Raw genomic sequence first — 13,103 nt, 5'->3', positions numbered from 1 at the left:
AGGACCCATTGATGTAACCTCTACTCTACTCCCCTTTTGAGTGAAAGATCACAGGGTTGGATTGGTTTATTTTCTATGTTGAATCCGGAATGTTGATGTTTATGATGCAGACGATGGGCTTCACAAGTGAACGTATGAATTAATGTGTACATAATTAAACTATTTGGATATTGCCTGGTTTTTTAGGAAATACCTAACAAGCTGTTGAGCACACAAATCCTCTTCAGGATTTTGTTTCTCATGCCTGTGCTTTTTGATTTATAAGAAGGTACTCCTACTTACAGGCCTCATAACTTGAAGTATAGCTGCAACTCAGAATCAATAGCACTGGATTGCATCACACTTTATAAATGCAGAAGCAGCAAAACTGGTTACTATGACAATGTTTACTTTTAATTCATCTGCTACTTAGAGTTATTTATTTTAACTTTTAATCAACATATTTTAGCTCAGACCTCTGATGGAGTTTCACGAGCAGCAGAGTAGCAGATGCTTACCTGACTTCTTGTTGAATAGAGTACTGGTTACAAATTTTCTTTACTCAGGGTTTTTGCAAACAGTGGTTAAAACTATTAATACTGGTAAAACTTAAGTCAATATCTCAGTGCTCCTAGCTTTTGTTCCTTTCACTGAGCAGAGTACAGTAGAGCCTTAGGCTGATCAGCCTGAGAACTGTGGTTGTTTTTATCTCTAAAAACTAAGTTAGAATGCAAGTGAGGAAGATGATAAATCTGTAATGTAGGGCATTGAAAAGTTACTACAAGTTACAATTATTGAAAAGGATTGGAGAAAGCCAGAATATTGAACAACTTGAAGTGTGCTTGTATCGAAAGTGACCATGTATGTCTTAGCAAAAAGGTAGCTTTTTACAAGGGCATGCAGTTATAGGGCAAGGTGTAATGGCTTCAAGCTGAAAGGATTTATTTAGATTAGATGTAAAGAAGCGTCTCCTCACTATGAGGGTGGTAAGACATGGTAATAGGTTACCATGAGGTGTTGTGGATGCCCCATCCCTGGAAGTGTTCAAGGCCAGATTGGCAACCTGTTCTAGTGGTAAGTGTCCCTGCCCATGGCAGAGGGGTTGGAATCAGATGATCTTTAAGGGCACTTCCAACCCAAATCATTCCATGATTCTATATTTGCATGCTCTTTTCAGTTATTCTCAAATCACTACACAAGACTTTTATTGTTAAATGTAGTGGTGAAAGTACATTAATATTTGACTTTGTATGGAGTCATATGCTTTTGTTTTTTGAGGATTGATTACAGTCCAGCAGCAACGTGGATCAGAGTAGCAGTATGTTGCATGTATCAGATACCTTCTGAAAGTAGATTTTTACCCTGCAGTGAAGTGACTAGCCTTTGAAGTATACTTGACTGAGTGGATTGAATGGGAAAGTAGATTTTGTTGTTGTTCTGGACATGATGTACATGAATGGTGTGTACAACTGAACATGAGGAGGGATGTACCTCAGAGAAAAGCAATGGAATTCAGGTGTGTTTTAAGTTGAGGCAGTGTGAGTGGACAGCCAAATTTATCAATTACTGCCATGGGTTTGTAAGGGAAGACCATAATTAGAGAAAAGCTTCATTTATTATATAGGAGAATAAATAATCTTACTAAAATTTGTTACCTTTGATTTTGAGAGGCAAATTGGTTCTACTAAGTCTAGTAATATATTTAGGTACTTAGAAAACTTTTACCTCTTCTGTCTTCTCTTCACTGTGCAGTAAGATGAAGATATATTTGAGACTTCTGTAAGAGAATCCACACTATGGAAGTTTTTGTCACTGAATTGGCATACAAAGCTTCTCAGAGTTTGATGTGGGGATTTTCTTGGTTCAGCTGCGTAACTTATCAAATTTCAGTAGTTACAGAGATGAATCTCCCTGTACTCTGATAGGAGTTCTACAGTGTGCTGAGGGGAGTGTGTTTCTTTTCCAGAACTTATTTCACCCATCAAGTGGAGTGCTGAACAAGGGCTTGATGTGTGCAACTACACACAACACAGGATTTATTTTTAGTTCCTGGTATAGCAGCTGAAATTAGGCAAGTCATTGGGAAGAAGTCTGGAGGAATGATTTTTATATGGTAGATTAAAAATGTCTCTAGATAACAGGAAGCTGGGAAATCTGAAGTCATTGTTTTGGGGCAAGGGAGACTTTAGAAGAAAAAGGTGGAAGCTTTTTGTTTCCCCATGCTCTCTAACTGAAATGAAAAGATGAGCAATGGTGCTTGGCACAGAAAAGCATAGTGATTTGATAGGGTTTTGTGTTGTGACTGAAGCTATATTGATGATATTTATTCCTGATTGATAAGAAGTAAGATTAGGCTATCGAGAGGTTCTGTGCTAGCAAAGAAAATGATGGTTTAAAGTACTTATGTGTAAAATAATTGATGCATTAATGTACACACAAATACTTGAAGATGGGCTTTATTAAAACCAATTCTTTTTTTTTTCTGCTTTAGGTTATTTTGAGAGTAATTGAAGTTTAATGTAACTTGTTGAACATAATGCAACTCCACAAAGAGAATTTAGTTCCACATTTTGTACTAGTAGAATGTAACTGAGTAGTTTCCTAAAATTTCATGTCTGTTTTAGCAGCACCTTGACACATTACAGCTGCTGAAATAGCTCTGATATCATCTTTTTTTTCCTTTATTTTTTTCTGGCACAAGAACAGGAGGTGGGAATGAATGTCTGGTTATTTTGTCATTTTTATTTACAATTAAATGGGCAGAAAAAAAATTGTTTTGGCGAACAATCTTCTGATTTCATGCCAGCCCTGAGAATAGGCTGGCACAAGATGTCAGTGAGCAGTTACATTCATAACTGGTTTTGGCAATGTTCTTGTTTTGCTTGTGTAAAAGTATGTTTGTGGTACTAGGGGAAACAGACTAAATTAAGGTTGTCAGGGAGATTGCTGGGATTCCTAAGTTTGTTAATCCTTAACTTAGATAATGTTTGCTCTCCTTAGCACTTCAGTATCGCATGGGAAGTACATAATTCTGTTGGGCACCTAGGAAATCAGTAAGTTTTTGAGAGTTTTGCGTCTTACTTGACATAGCTATCTTTGCATAACTGAAGTTGAAGTCGTAGCAACTTGATAATCTTTTTAGTTGAGATGATGAAGCCAGGGGAGACAGAATGGGAGACAGAAATCATAAAAAAAAAAGCAGGAGAGGTCACTGGAGAGGAGATTGAGTATAAGGGAAAAAAAAGTTGTGATTATCTATAAATTGACCAGAGACGTTGGAATGCCCCATCCTTGGAGATTCTCAAGACTTGGAAACCTGGACAAAGCCTTCAGCAGATTGGTTTGAATTCAGTGTTGATAGGAGTTATGAGTAAACTGAGAAAGAATGCGATGCTATGAATCAGTGCTGAAACAGAAGTTTATAAAAGGATTTTTGGTGCTTCTTGACTAGTAGAGCACTGGCTAACTAGAAGTTAATATAGCCAGTGGTACTACACTTAATAATATATCATCCTTGTTTATTATGGGCGTAAGAAGTAGCTAGTGCCATACTGAAAACATGCTTCATTAACCCCAGATTCTACTGTGGTAGTGTTTCAAGTGATAGATACTTCACTTAGCTACAAACTAAATTTGTGAAGAGTTGTTTTCTGCATGTGGTGCTGTCTTTAAAAGGAGACAGATCTGGTATAACATGAAAACAAAATTGTTAGGGCTGAGAGAGGGCTTATTAATTAGGGAGCAAGTCGATTTGGTGATTCATCCAACAGGGAGCCACTCATACTTTGTTTTAAAAGCAGAAATTGTTTATGCTTAATAGTGAAATCTTAAACCTCATGAGCTTTGAGATGAATCAAAAGCTGTGAACTCAACATTCTGACTAATATGCCATAAACTAGTGTCAAACAGTGGAATAAAAGCTTGTATCATTTAGCTTTAAAAGAGGAATAAACTGAGTGTGCTTGAGAGGATAGATTTCTTAGCTACATTGCTCCACCCAGGTAAGTGTAGGTGTTAACCAATGCTTTAAATTCCATCTATCAGTCAGTCAGACAGAGTGCTACAGGACCTGCATTGCACCATCACCTTTGACTACTTAAGGTTGTTTGATGCCATTCTCCTGTGGAAAGATAATGTACATTTTTACACATGACTTGTTTAGATGTTTGTATGCTGCATATGTGAACTGTGAGTCAGGTTGAATAGAGAGTTTTGGCAAATGAACAAAATATGTGTTAGGTTTGAGATCATAGTGTCTCAGTAAAATCAGTACATGCCTGAAGAGGATTCTTGCTTCAAGAAGTGAACTGAAATGCTTGTGTTTTAGAAAACTCTTGGCCTAATTAGATCAAAGTCAAGATATTCCAGCAAGTGAAGTTAGTTAGTTAGTCTTACTGAAGAGTAAAATTAATGTCTTGGGAAAATGCAGTTCTGTTACTGAAAAGGATACTGATTAGGCACTCCTAATATAGCAGAGAAGGACATGCTTGGTGCTGATGTTTAAGTAAATGCTTTTAGCTTTTAGTGTGAATTGATATTGACACTGTTTAAATTTGGTGATAGATACAGTGATAAGCCTATCTACTTGTGGTAATTAAACTTCCTGAACTACTACTTGTAAGACAAAACTGTAGCACTCTTCTGTACAGTACAGGAAGCTTTGCAAACAAAGCAGGCTCCACCTAGGCAGTATGAAAGACAATTACAGCAGGAACTGTCAGTGTGCATATCAGATAGCCATGGTATTTTCTGAGACTTTAAGCTCTGTGGTGCTGAAGATTGTCCAAGTTATTGAGGATGAACTTTTGGTTTTGTATCTTAAATGCTTGAAAAACATACTATTTTGTGTGCTGATGTCCCAGTAGAAGGGAAATACAGGCTTAAAGACGTTGGGTGGGTTATAAAATGACTTAATCTTTTATGCATCAATTGCCATTCTTTAGAGGTAAGCAGTAATGGCTAATAACCTTCCTCTAATTTTTTTCATCTCTGACCAAATTTAGAGGTAAAGTAGAACAAGAGATGGTGGCTGCTGCTGAAGCAACTGACGATTTCAGCTGGTTACTCATCCATTTACTTGCTGAGCCTTAAAACCACCAGAAGTTAGGAAATTACTAAAGGGAATTTTTTTATGCAGTTCCTTAAAACTTACACACTGAATTTAAATAATGACCATGATATACTTTTTAAAATCACTTAGTAACTTTATTTTTGAGGAAATACTTTGTTAGAAAGGGCTATGATGTTATAACACATAATTCTGAGAGAAAATTAGCAGTTGAAAGATTTTCTTCAGTATTTATGAAGTTGTAGACAAAGGTAACTTCTGTTAAACTTGCATGTTATTTTTGTCTCAAACAGATCTATTACTTAAAGTCTTGTGAATCATTTAGCTTTTTCCTACAGTATTGGTGATGTGAGCACCTCTACGTTACCCACTTTCAAATGTAACTTCAAGCAGAAACTTGCTTGACAGAAGTAGTACTAACACAGTCTGCAAAGCAAATATAATATGTTTGTTAACTATTAGTTAATTGTATGGGAGAAAAGGATGACAAAGAATCATCTTTTCTTTGAGGCAGCAGTGGGAATTTAAGCCATCTCTATACTCACTTTGGTGCTCTGCTGACTGAAGTTTTTGTGTGGCAGTGGGACAAACAAGATCATGAAACAGAACCAGTCAAGACTTTATTGTTTTCTAGAATTTGATTATTTGCTAGAACTAGTAAGAGTGATGTGTCTGCTTTTCATCCATTTTCTCGTGATAGCTGTTTAGTTGGATGTGATGTGAAAGCAGCACATTGTATACATTTGGACGTACAATGAAGAAGATCTCCTATGGCAATTAAATTATATAGTATCCTACATCGTGATATAAACCATAAACTTACCTGATTTGTAGAAATCGAGAAATACCTTGGAAGTTCAATTTGGAACAAGCCTGCACATGGGAAGTGTATGGTTTGACACAGCTGCTGAAGGTATTTGGTCCACCTGGGCGTGGTAATATTTGGTCTTAAGGTGTAGTGAACACTGTAACATCACCACACCTTCTCTGTTATATAAAACAAAAATGTTCTTAAAAATTTCTAATACGTATGGACTCTTGCTGTGTAAATAGGAAAATGTAGTTTTGTGTTACGTTCAGATGGTCTTGGGTGAGAGTGGGAGAAGTAGATCCAGGTGATGGATGTGACAGATGGCTTTCTTCTTTTCATGGGTTTGTGTGGAGCTGTTTCTGGTAACAGGGAAGAGGCTGTAATGGTGGTTCCTGTAAGAAGTTGATCAAAACTTTCCACATCTCTAAGTCAGACTCGCCTTTGGGGTTGAGACAATTGGGTGCTTCACTTTTTAAAAAGAACCTGGAAGAGAAGGGTTATTCTCTTTTGGGAAGTGGTGGAAGGAGTTAAAGGAGAAAGAAGTGATCATGCGGACTCCAGTCTCAGTGAAGGAAGAGAAGAGGCGGTGTGCTGGAGCAGACAGTCCCTTGTATCCCATGATTAGATGGGGGCTGTTACCCTGCAACCTGTGGAGGGCAATGGTGAAGCTGAGATCCACTGGCAGCTCATGGAGGACCCCAAGCTGGGGATGACTGTGCCTAGGGGAGGGCATGACTTCGTGACAGGCAGCATTGAGGCAGAGAGTGCCTGGAGTTCTGCTGGCTGCTGGAGGAGTTGAAGGAGCTGCAGCCCTTGGAATGAACTCATACCGGAGAGATCTGTTAAGGGCTGTATCTTGTGGGAGGGACTCTGTGTTTGGAGCAGGGGAAGAATGCAATGCGTTCTCCTCTCTGAGAAGAAAGAAGTGAAAGAGACTATCTTTGATGGACCTACTGCATACCCTATTCGCTGCCCTCTGTGCTGCTGAGAGAGAAGAGGTAGAGATATCAGGAGCAGGTAACTGAGCCTGGGAAGAAGCAAGGGATGGGGGAAGGAGGAGGTGTTAAAGTGCTGGTTGTGTTTTCCTCATCATCTTGCTCTGTTTTTGCTTTCTATCTGTTCTGTTTCTAGTTGGCAGGAGATGAAATTGTTATTGTTTTCTTCCCTGAGTATAGAAGTTAAGTCTGTTTTGCCTGGAACCATAGTTAGCAGTGAGACCTCCATGTCCTTATCTCACTCCACAAGGTCTTTGGTTATCTTTTCTCCTCCCATCTCACTGAGACTCCCACCATCTTACAGGAGGTGGATGTGTGTGTGGGGGAATGAACGAGCATTTTCGTGGTGCTTTGCTACCTGCTGGACTTGACCCTTGTCACGACCCTTCTTGATCATTTTAGTGATCCTCAGAGTAAATTGGAGACAAGATAAGTGTTGGAGAATGTATTAGGTATGCTGATTGTGTGATGCATGTTTACTGCTTGTAAATGTTCTTTGCATAGTGTCATTAGGTGTGGAGGGCATCAAAGATGGAGTTATGTTTTAATTACTAAAAATAGTTATAATTTATACTTCATAACAGTTAAGTGTGTTTAAACTAATTTTTCAAGTGTTGAATATAAATGTAAAAGTCACCAGATGGCTAGAGAAAATCCTGCCTTTTATTTATGTGTGGGAAACTGAGTAGCACAGGGATGTTTTCATTACTGCTGATCAGGGCTCACACAGAGTCAAGGCCTTCTCTGCTCCTCACCCTACTCCCAGAGCAAGTAGCTGGGAGTGCACAGGAACTTGAGAGGGGACACTGCTGGGACAACAGACCCCAACTGATCCCAGAGATATCCAGACTATATGGAGTCATGCTCAGTGTAGAAAGCTGAAGGGAGAAGAAGGGGGATGTTCATAGTGAAGGTATTTGTCTTCCCAAGCATATTGGTGACACAGCCTTGCTTTCCCGGAGATAGCTGAACACCTGCCTGCCCATGGCATGTGGTGAAAGCATTCCTCATTTTCCTTTGGTTACATGATCTTTGTTTTACCTGATTAACTGTCTTTATCTTGACTCATTGTTTTTCTCACTTCTCCAATTCTCTCCCCCATTCCTCCAGGAGGGAGGGAGCAAGCAGGTGTGTGGAGCTGAGTTACCAGCTGGGGCTAAAGCAAGACATCAGGCCCAGGGAAATGCAGGAAAGACACTGGTGGGTACAGGTTGACTTGAAGATACATAGGCCCTTTGTTTCTTTGTTCAGCTCTTAGCTAGTCAAACATTAGTAACTTTGTCCTATACAGGTTCACATTAACAAAACCACATTGTAATGCATATTCAGGCATTCAGAGGAAATAACCACAGACCTTAATTGTTCGTGATGATACCTTTTTGTCACAACTACTTAGTTATGTATTTACAAGCAGCTCTGCATAAGTTCATATTGGTCTTTCAGACATGGTTGTACAGGACCAAATAAGTATTTCAGGAAAAATGTTAGTTCTGCAGCCTATTCTTTCTTACTATGGTAGGAGCTAATGATGGCTGTTAGAGTGTGACCTTCAAAAAGACTCCAGTTTTTAATGAGTATGGTTTTGTGAGAAACAAACACTAAGCCAACATGAGATTCATTAGATTCTAGATTCCTTACGACACATACAAGTATTTCTTGTACAAGAGAGTCTCATGTTTTCCTGTTATGTTTTGGTTCTTCATATTCTCCTGCTGTGAATCACTTTTTTACCTATAAAATCCAAGTAACTTCTAAAACACTGTGACTTTGTAATGGGATTGTGCTGAGTGTTCGCATTTGTGATCATGCGAGTGCATAAGTAGATGGGAACTTTACAGCTATTGGTAGTTGAGGTGGTTACATGCGGTATTCCAGTTGGATAGAACAGGTAAGTATTTGTATAAAGAGGAAAAAAGTTGCATAAAGTAAAAAAGGCTAAGCATATACACTGATGCCATGTACTTTTTTTTTTTTTGTGTGTGTGTGCCAGCCACATGTAGAGGTTATATGGAAAACAAAAGGTTTAAATACAAGATCTGAAATGCAAAGCGTAAACCTGTGCCAGCTGGACAAGTTAAAAAGTTAGCAAACAAACTCAAATTAACTGAGATGCTTCATTCTGACACTACGCATCTCTATAAACCATACAGTAGCATTTCTATCTAATCTTGTATACACTGAAGGAAAATTTTCATACAGTAAGAACTGTTTTCATAATCATTGTAAGTCTGCTTATAAAAGCCTTAGCTACTCACAGGCTGAGTGAGCTAATGAAGATGACAAATTAGTACAAGGTAGTTTATAACCAGACTTGAGACATAAAATTACTACAACACTGAAACGCCTAGTAACTGATTTTTATCCTGACTTTGGTGTCAGTACAGTGCTTTAGTTCTGTTGCCCATTGTCATTGACACAAAACCAAATTCATCTGGGGTTTTTTCGGTCTTATATAATGGGCAGCAAGAGCTGTTGCTCCTAGGTATCCCTCCTTACTAGAACTGCTTCAGTTCCTCCTTAACACTCATCTGTGGCAAGTAAATCTCCCACTGCTGGTTGTAATCAACAGTAAAATGTGAGATGAGGAAATTCAGCACACAGTTTCTTGACTGAACTAGAAATGTACCAGGCAATATCTGCTGCAGTATCTCTGACCTTTGCAATCCTCCATTATCTACACTTGTTATCCAGCAGCGCATTTTATTTTCGTTATCCAGTTTTACAGCTTGGTGGAGGCATTCACAAAATAGGAAGGCAGTGAGTACAGCGGTAGGCTTTTCATAAAATTTCTATCTGTAAATCAGAGATACAATTTAGTTTCATATTTCACAGATATGTGTTCAGCTTTGAACTTCAGATAAAGTTTGGGTGGATAAGATGTGCTTCCTAAATCCATTAAGGTTAGTTTACAGTATTCTGTGTTTCATACTAATTCGTGAATGACTTGTAAGATAAGCAGTAATCCTATCAGTTAACGTTTTTTATTTAAAAATCATTGTTTCATGAGTTGATGGGAAAACCTTTGTAAAATTCATGTGGGTATTCATGGGTAACCTAAGCACATTCTATGTTTGAATATTATGATAAACCATGTATTTCAGATTATTTTCTCTTTTAGCAGAGGGTAATGGATTCTTTGTAACCTGTTACAAGCATCTGTAATCCTCTTGAGTTACTGTTACTACTTAACAGGGAATCACACTTGAAGTCAAATGATACTACTATATTCCTCATTATTATGTACAATGTCATTCTTGTCTATTCACATGCTGCTTCATTTCCTACTTCCTTGAAGGACAAATAATCTTCTCGGGAAGCTGTTATAAACAGGAAAGAATTGGAAAAGGAAGAGAAAGCCCTTGTGTGTATTGCAGTGTGAATTCAGTTTAAGCCAATATGCTTTGACTGTTCAGTTACTTTGTGGTCTATGCCTGCTGAAATGACTCAATTTAGACTTTCTGTTCTTCAAGGAAAAGCCAAAGTTCCTTGCTATGTCAGCAGCATTGCTCATTTTCCCAAGTTTTAGAATCACATCATTTATTATTAGAGGAGAGTAACTTCACCATTAACTTCTTTTAGGAAGGGACCAAATACTGCTCTGATGAAATACCCTGTGCTAGGAAGTCTGTGTCTTGGAAGACAGACAATGTTACTTTAAGAAGTTGTTGACGTGATCTCTGTGACCATATGTTCCAAGACTGCTGGGTACAGACAAAATGAATAATGTTCACAAGTAATTCCTGCTTTTTTGGCTCAGTGAAGCCCCTTCACTGCCAGTTCCTTTGTGGGTTGCATTTTGATTGGTTGGATTTTGTAGGGGTTTTCTTACTGTTTAAAAAATCAACCCAAATAAACCAATTACACATGTTCTCACTTCCTCATAGTCTATCAAAAGCAAAATGGTCAATTTTCAGCGAGCTGCCCAGTATCCAATGAAGCTCTTCACAATACAGACTTTCTGTCAACTTCTGCAACTTACTTTTTTTGAAGCATAATAGTTCTCTCCCAACAGATACATTCTATCAGTTTTAACTTCTTCTCAAATGATAGTGGAGGAAATGTCAACTGGACTGTGACATGATTTGTTCTTATTTCACTGTACCCAGAAGAACAAGATATGTTGTATGAAACCAACAGTGTGCTCAGTTAAGCATCTTCTCAAAACTGTATTTGTATATAACAGGAAAAGTGTATAGAAATTGAACCTGTCATTTATATGACAGTATTATGCTGTATTTGCATGCACTGTGACATAGGAAGCAAGTGAGCAGGAATGCACAAAAAATTGTGCAGAAATACTGAAAAATTTTCTTAAAGTACCTTCACCTTCAGTTTTCAGAGTAATTTCAAAAGAACTCTCACTTTGAAGTTAACTGTTCATTGCTCATCTTGGAAGAAAAACCAAGGTTCTCAACAAAAGATTAATCCCAGCTTCAAAACATATAATTGTGGTTAAAAGGACGGCATGTCTATGAAAAGAAAAAAACAAAACTGCACTTCAGTAAGAGTGTACATGAACCTTGTTGCAATAAAACACACGTGTCTCTTTAGAAAGTGAGGTATAAAAAAAGGAGACTTATTCTCACTACTCATAATTGACCAAACTCAGTAGCTTTACAAGGCCTTTTACTCAGTCTGAGCAACTCCACAATGTGGTGGATCAGGCACTCGCACTCCGGGGAACCAGAACAAGTGAACAAGATGAGCAGTAATTTGGTGTACATCAAGTATTACCATCTAGCAAAACTGGCTTTGCTCTGCTGTTACATTCAAAGCATAGAGCTCAAATTTACTGCTTGTGTCTATGGATAAAATTGAGATTGAGGCTTTACTATGTCAAAGTTTGTTTTGACATATTTGTTCCAGTTCAATTGTTCCAGCATATTGTAAAAGCACTTCACAATATTATACAAAAAAAAAAAGCAAAAGCCAAGTTCCTCAATGCTCTTAACTTAAACAATTGCGTTTTTTAAAAACAAGCAGTAGGGCTGAATATGGCACTGATACGCACCCTTGGCAGAGAAGCAACAGGCATACAACCAGTACAGTAAGCATCTAAACTATCCACTTAGTGCACTTGGGGCTGTTCTATGTTAATTTTTAATTAAGGCCCGGCAGTTTATCCGATGATTATTTAAGCCATTACTTTAACAAGTGATTGCAGCCTGTTTTCCTTGGAAAACAGTCTTTTTCTTCCAAACCAGCAAGCAAATCAGCTGTAGGTGTGATGAACATAATATGTTGATGCCGACAAGCAGTCTTGCCGAATACCATAACATTACCAATCAGTTGAATGGACAGATGGCTTTTTGTCTAATAAAGTGTATCTGACACTTTACAGGCACCAAATATATGTAAAGAAAGCTATGTGGGTGGGGTGTGTCAAAAGATTTTTGAAATTATTCCAACACATTTCTAATCTACCAGCATTTTACTCAAGGAAGCTTAGGAAGTGCAGCTTTTGAAATAAGCTTTCTTATTAACCAAAGCATGAAAGGTAATTGGCACTCCACTATCTGAATCCTATTTCTAAAAAAAATACAATGTTCTTCAAGAACATTGAACTATTGAACTATTATAATAGTCTTAGCAACTATAGTACCAATCACCAAAATTATTAGATTTAAAAGTGAAATTATTTAAGTCCAAAATAAGTTCACTTCAGTCTGCAGATAGCCCAGAAAAGAGAGTGTTTATGGCAACAGTGTATATTCTTATATTGGTAGTTCAGATACACAAAGTAGAATTCCCGTGCTTATTTTCCCTATTTACACTTCTGAAAATTGGTGCAGTCGCATATGTTGTCTTCATATTGTCAAATATAACTTTCTTCTTTATGCAAATACTTAGCTCTCTGGATTGACTGTAGCTCACCATGCTACTTTTCTGACAGGTAGTCGTTGAAGTCTTGCAGCAGGGTGAGGGCCTGTGAGCACCATGGCTTCTGTAGCTGGAGTAAGAAGCCTTTGTCAATAGGCTTCCCATGATTGGGCAGCCTGTTGTAGACACCAACCACAAGACTTCTTTTGTTGTTTGTCTTTAAGTCTTGCCATAAGCTTCCAACCTAATTGTAGTTATTCTTCAGAGACAGCTCTCCACACTCTATCCATTTCTTGATGTAGGTGGCAACCCCTCTACCCCTCCTTCCTTACCTTTCCCTTCTCAACAGCTTGAGCCATTGATAATTGCACTCTAGTTATGGCATTTGTCCCACCAAGTTTCAGTAATGACAACTAGGTTGTTGCTTTCT

At 38.0% G+C, this 13,103-nt stretch overlaps 1 protein-coding gene across 6 annotated transcripts in view; it reads left to right on the top strand.

Moving 5' to 3' along the window:
- DIAPH2 (diaphanous related formin 2) overlaps window positions 1-13,103 on the top strand; it is a 195,117-nt gene that overhangs the window by 711 nt on the left and 181,303 nt on the right. The gene's annotated exons all lie outside the window — the stretch shown is intronic.

The sequence above is a fragment of the Colius striatus genome, chromosome 13 (assembly GCF_028858725.1).
Source record: "Colius striatus isolate bColStr4 chromosome 13, bColStr4.1.hap1, whole genome shotgun sequence".
NCBI lineage: Eukaryota > Metazoa > Chordata > Aves > Coliiformes > Coliidae > Colius > Colius striatus.
Note: the sequence above shows the minus strand (reverse complement) of the source record. Positions and strands in the feature narration are given on the sequence as shown.